The sequence below is a fragment of the Acomys russatus genome, chromosome 1 (genome assembly GCF_903995435.1).
Source record: "Acomys russatus chromosome 1, mAcoRus1.1, whole genome shotgun sequence".
In the NCBI taxonomy this organism is placed as follows: domain Eukaryota; kingdom Metazoa; phylum Chordata; class Mammalia; order Rodentia; family Muridae; genus Acomys; species Acomys russatus.
This window is the reverse complement of record NC_067137.1, coordinates 119608839-119614952: the sequence shown is the minus strand read 5'-3', so window position 1 is coordinate 119614952 and position 6114 is coordinate 119608839.

Sequence of the window (6114 nt, the reverse complement as noted above, 5' to 3'; positions counted from 1 at the left end):
TTGGCTGTCCTGGACTTCGCTTTGTAGATCAGGTGGCCTCGAACTCACAGAGATCCACCTGCCTCTGCCTCCAGAGTGCTGGGATTAAAGGCGTGCGCCACCACGCCCGGCGTGAGGTTATGTGTTTTATAATGGAGTGACCCTACAACAGGGGACAATATTCCAACAAGATACCACAGCCTAACAAATAAGAACCCCACTAGCAGGAAGAGGTTTTGCATTGTTGGCCAGCAGGACTCCACAGACCTCCAACAACAACAAGCTACTGCCAATACCCTTGGTTTCCCTCCAGAACCCTTGCCAGAAACAGCACATAGCGGAGTCACCAAACAGAGACCTGGGTGGTGCTCACCTGAAAATTCCAGTCCCACAGGCCTGATCTCACAGTGCTGCAGAAAAGTCCTCAGCACTCTCCTCAGCTGTGAGCTACTTTTAACGAGTGGCTGGACAAGATGTGCCCAGTGGCACAATAATGGCAGGACCTTATCAGAGTAATCAACCGCTTTCTGATTGACTTGAAGGCCTGCCCCGTGAGATGGGATCTATACCCTGGCCATGTTAACGGGGCCGAGATCCTGAGGCTGCATAGATCATAGGCCCTAGCGGGGAACCTAACAATATTCTACACGATGTTAAAATGATTCGGAATGACTTATTGCTCTACCCATCTCTCAGCCCCCATCACAGAAGCTTCTATTGCACTAGATGAAGTTAACCCAGAGACTGTGCTCAGCCCTCAGTTGCCAGCAGAGACCTTGCCCTTGCCCTATGGCTCAGGGATCTTTTCAGAAGAGGCAGAAAGATTGCTGTAGTCAGAGGTACCAGGCATGGTGCAACACACTTTGAGATGGGTTTCTCTGTGTAACAGCCAAGGCTGTCCTAGACTTGCTTTGTCAATCAGGTTGGCCTCGAACTCACAGAGAGCCACACTTAATCCCAGCACTTGGGAGGCAAAGCCAGGTGGATCTCAGAGTTTGGGCCCAGCTTGGTCTACACAGAGAGTTTCAGAACAGCCAGGACTACACAGAGAGGACTCAGACACATACAAACCCACGGCAATTTGTGACAACACGCACAGACCAGCATGGAGGGGGGAAGTGGGCACAAAGTCTCCCATACCCCTCAGGAGGAGTTTCTGTATTTGATAGCTGCACGAGAGGGAAAGTCGGTTTCCCTATTTCCCGCAGGCTGACAATTCTTCAGAGCAGGTTCCACTCCCAAGAGTAGTTGGACAGTACAAGCTGAATTTGATGAGAAGGAAAAAAAGAAAAAAAAGAAGAAAAAAGAAAGAAAATTAGAAGTTGGGTGGGTAGGAAGGGGAGGAGTGAGAGAAGTTGGGGGGATAAATAGAATCAATACAGTGTATGAAATCCTCAAAGCATTGAAAATATTTTTTTTGATTAAAAAAATACGAGGGCTAGAGAGATGGTTCAGTGGTTAAGACCACTGACTGCTTTTCCACAGGACCCAGGTTCAACTCCCAGCAACCACATGGCAGCTCACAATTCCAGTGCTAGAAGATTGGACACCCTCACACAGAGATGCAGGCAAAACACCAATGCACAAAATATGAAAATAAGATTTTAAAAATTAAGTAAAAAATATGCCAAGTGGTAGAGGGGCACACCTTTAATCTGAGCACTCAAGAGGCAGTGGCAGACAGAGCTCTGAGTTCAAGGCTAGCCTGGTCTACAGAGCGAGTTCCAGGACAGCCAGGGCTACACAGAGAAACCCTGTCTTGAAAAACCAAAGCAGCTGGGCAGTGGTGGCACACACCTTTAATCCCATCACTCAGGAGGCAGAGGCAAGTGGATCCCTGTGAGTTCGAGGCCAGTCTGGTCTACAATGCGAGTCCAGGATAGCCAAGGCTACACAGAGAAACCCTGTCCCCGGGGGGGGGGGGGGGTTACACCAAACCACAAACAACAACAACAAAGCAAACAAACAAACATTTAAAATTATAAGCCAGGCATGGTGGTTGCACGCCTTTAATGCCAGCACTGGGGAAGTGGAGGCAGGCAGATCTCTGTGAATTTGAGGCCAGCCTAGTCTACAAAGTGAGTTCAGGGCAGCGGAGGCCAACACAGAGAGACCTTCTCTTGAAAAACCAAAAATAAAACAAAATAAATAAAAACATGACTCAAACTACCACAGAGGGAAGGCTGGCATTTGATGGGAAGGGGAAAAAAAAAAGAAAAGAAAAAAAGAGTAAGCCCCAGACCCCGCTGTGGATTCCCCACCTCTACTTGGAAAATTAATGCTCTTCCTGAGACAAGCTGCTCCTTGTGGCCACTCCTTCCCGCGCTGTTTCAGCTTCCTTGAGCAGAGCGTGTTACAGTGTGACTTTGAAACTGTCAGCAGAAGGCGGGGGTGTTTATAGTCCTGTTTTAGAAAGCAAAGCTGGAAGCAAAATAGATCAGCAAACACAAACTTGGTCATACCACTTCCCACGTGATTTCCTCAGTAACAGGAAGTCTAAGATATCTGCTGCAAGTTTACAGGAACCATCAAGGTCGGGATATGGGGACAGTGCCTGGATGCTCTCGTCTGGGTCGGGCACAGAGTCTCAGAAGCAGTCACATCTCGCAGGGCTCTATGCTTTCAGGGCTGGTGGGAAAATGTGGCTCAGTCAGATGTCGGGACACAGGGTTAGGGTTCAGGAGAAAAGCCTGGGTGCGAGGCCTAGGAGTGTCCCCAGAGGGCATGCCAGAGCCCTATCACTCCACACAGCTGCTTAAAATCCTCAGCCTCACATCTTCCAGCCGCAGCGGCCTTTGGAGGACATCACTATTAGTCACCAAAGCTTCAGTGTTCTGCAAGAGACTGGGCCATAGTGGACACTGGAACTAGAGGGCCCCCAGGGCCCCGGGTTTCTGCTGGCACTGTTCTGGTCAAAGGTGCTGAGGCCCAGCGGCTGAGCAGGCTTCCTGCCCGTGTCCAGACCCTCCTGTCATGACTGACATAAGCCAGCCCGGGACTGCTGGGTTTCTGAGGACCACACCACACCCCTCCCTGGGTGACTGCGACCGGGTGAAATGCAGCATCCTAAAGTACAACCCAATATGGAGAAGAGCCGGTGTTATGGTTTTGGGCTTTTTCAGGTCTTTTGTTTGTTTTGTTTTGGTTGGTTGGTGGGGTTTTTGTTGTTGTTGTGTGTGTGTTTTTTTGTCTCCCCCCCGCCCGAGACAGGGTTTCTCTGTGTAGCCTTGGCTGTCCTGGACTCACTTTGTAGACCAGGCTGGCCTTGAACTCACATCGATTCACCTGCCTCTGCCTCCCATGTGCTGGGATTAAAGGTGTGCGGCACCATGCCTGGCCTTTGATTTTTTGATATTTTTTCTTTTGGAGCAGGGTTTCTCTGTATAACCGCCGGGCTTTCCTGGATCCTACTTTGTAGATCAGGCTAGACTCAGACTCTGAGAGCTACTTGCCTCAGCCTCCCAAGTGCTGGGATTACAGGCGTGCCCCAAGTACTCCAGGCTTGGTGTTTTATATATTTAAGTGTTTTGCCTGCATGCACACCTGTGCACCATGTGTGCCTGGTGCACTTAGAACTCAGAAGGGCTTCAGATCCCCTGACGGTGGAGTTAGAGATGGTGTGAGGCGTCATGTGGTTGCTGGGAATTGAACCCGGGTCCTCAGGAAGAGCAGCCAGTGCTCTTAACTGCTGAGTCATCTCTCCAACCTCCTTTTGAGACTTCTTAAGGCAACCACACAATCTAATTATAAAAAATATTGAGATTCATCAAGGAAGCATTTCATAGGGAAGTCATTATGAAGCATGTCACTGAGACAGCCTTTATGTTATAGCTATGTGCAAGTCCACAAACTGATGGCAGATGCCTACAGTCCCAGCATTCTGGAGACAGAGGCGGCAGGAGAGTCACAAGCTTGAGGACGGTCTGGGCTACAGGCACACCAGAATTATACACAAAGACTTGTTTCCAAAAGCCAGTGCATCGAGCCTAGCATGGTGGCGCACACCTTTAATTCCAGCATTCAGGGAGGGAGAGGCAGGCGGCTCTCTGTGAGTTCAAGGCCAGCCTGGTCTACAAAGTGTGTTCAGGACAGCCAGGGCTAGACAGAGAAACCTTGTCTGGAAAAATCAACCAACCAACCAACCAACCAAAATCCAAAAAATCCCCCAATTTTATGGTCAAAAAAACTGTGATTGTAATTTATTTACACATATTTGGGTTTTTTAAAGATTTATTACATATACAGTTCTCTGTCTGCATGTACACCTGCATGCAAGAAGATGGCATCAGATCTCATTATAGATGGTTGTGAGCCACCATGTGGTTGCTGGGAATTGAACTCAGGACCTCTGGAAGAGCAGACGGTGCTCTTAACCTCTGAGCCATCTCTCCAGGCCCTCTTTGCACATATTTGTGATCTAGATTTTTAAGAATCCAGGCCCAGAGCCAGGTAGTGGTGGCGCACACCTTTAATCCCAGCACTCGGGAAGCAGAGGCAGGTGGATCGCTGTGAGTTCGAGGCCAGCCTGGTCTACAAAGTGAGTCCAGGACAGTCAAGGCTACACAGAGAAACCCTGTCTTGGGGAAAAAAAAAAAGAATCCAGGCCCAGGATGTCCCTCAGTGGCCGAACACTTGGTCCTAAAGTACAAAGCCCTGAGGAGGTTCAATCTCCAGCACCATGTACAAACACAGGCATGCATGCACACACTCAAAAAGTTCAAGAAATCCTGGCCCACTGGCACACATCTTTAATCCTAGCATTCTCGAGGCAGAGTCAGAGGTCAGCCTGGGCTACATAGTAAGACCCTGTCTTAGCCGGGCGGTGGTGGCGCACACTTTTAATCCCAGCACTTGGGAGGCAGAGGCAGGCAGATCTCTGTGAGTTCGAGGCCAGCCTGGTCCACAGAGAGTTCCAGGACAACCAAGGATACACAGAGAAACCCTGTCTCAAAAAAAAAACAAAAACAAAACAAAAAAACCAAAAACACAGAGAAGCCCTGTGTCAAAACACCAAAACCAACTCCCTCAAAAGTGTATCTATCACCTCGTGTCATGCTGCTCAGGTGCAGTTTGCAGGATCCATTTGAACTTTTGGGTGCAGGATAGTACATAGGCCATGAAGACACAGCCATGGAGACACAGCTCACAGATCTTTCAGTTGCTGGAACTCTGTCCTCCTAATCTGGGGGCATCCATTGTCACGTGGCCCACAGCAGGACATCTCAGGAGAACAGACCCACAGGGGCAGTACAGCCTAAGAGATGAAGTGTACTTTCCACACACGTTCCTGATGCACAGCCTCCCTGCTGACAACGTCCCCCACAAGGCCAGGCCTCGTCCTAAGGAAGTTCACGTTTGCTCCTGCATCCTTCTTTTACGTAATTGTGAGGGAACACTGACAAAAATAACTTCATAGAGGGAAGACTGATTCTTGTTCAAGCTTTCAGAGGGTTCAGCCATCACAGGAGGACATGGCACTGCAGGCCAGTTCACATCGCGGTAACCAGGAAACAAAGAGACAGATAGGAGGCAGCTGTTGGAAACCCACCTCATCTCTCAAAACAGTGCCAGCAGATGGGGGCCAAGGGTCTGTTCGCTTGAGGTCAGATCCCAAGATCAAGGCTCTGAATGCTGTCTTCCCATCAGCCTTGGTCCTCGGTGAAAAGTGGCTGTTTCTATGCTTCAGGCCTACCATCACCAAAGGTCCAACCCAGGGAAGAGTGACCAGCCAGAGGCCCTCTGCCTGCCTTGGTGATTCCGTAGATTTTTTGTTTTTTTTTTGTTTTTTGGAGACAGGGTTTCCCTGTGTAGCCTTGGCTGGCCTGTACTCCCTTTGTAGACCAGGCTGGCCTTGAACTCATAGCAATCCACCTGCCTCTGCCTCCCAAGTGCTGGGATTAAAGGCGTGCACCACCGCTGCCCAGCCAGATTCCATAGATTTGTAACAGACTATATTGGACTTCCTGTCTGGCTTCTGACAGTCATAACAGCTCATGTGAAAGTATTCCTCAAAGACAGCAACCTTGGGGCTGGTGCGATGACGGTTCACTAGCAACTCGCTAGCCTGAGTTCAATCTCTGGGACCAAAGTGGAGAAGTAGAGAGTAATGTGACTCCTGAAAGCTTGTCCTTGGAC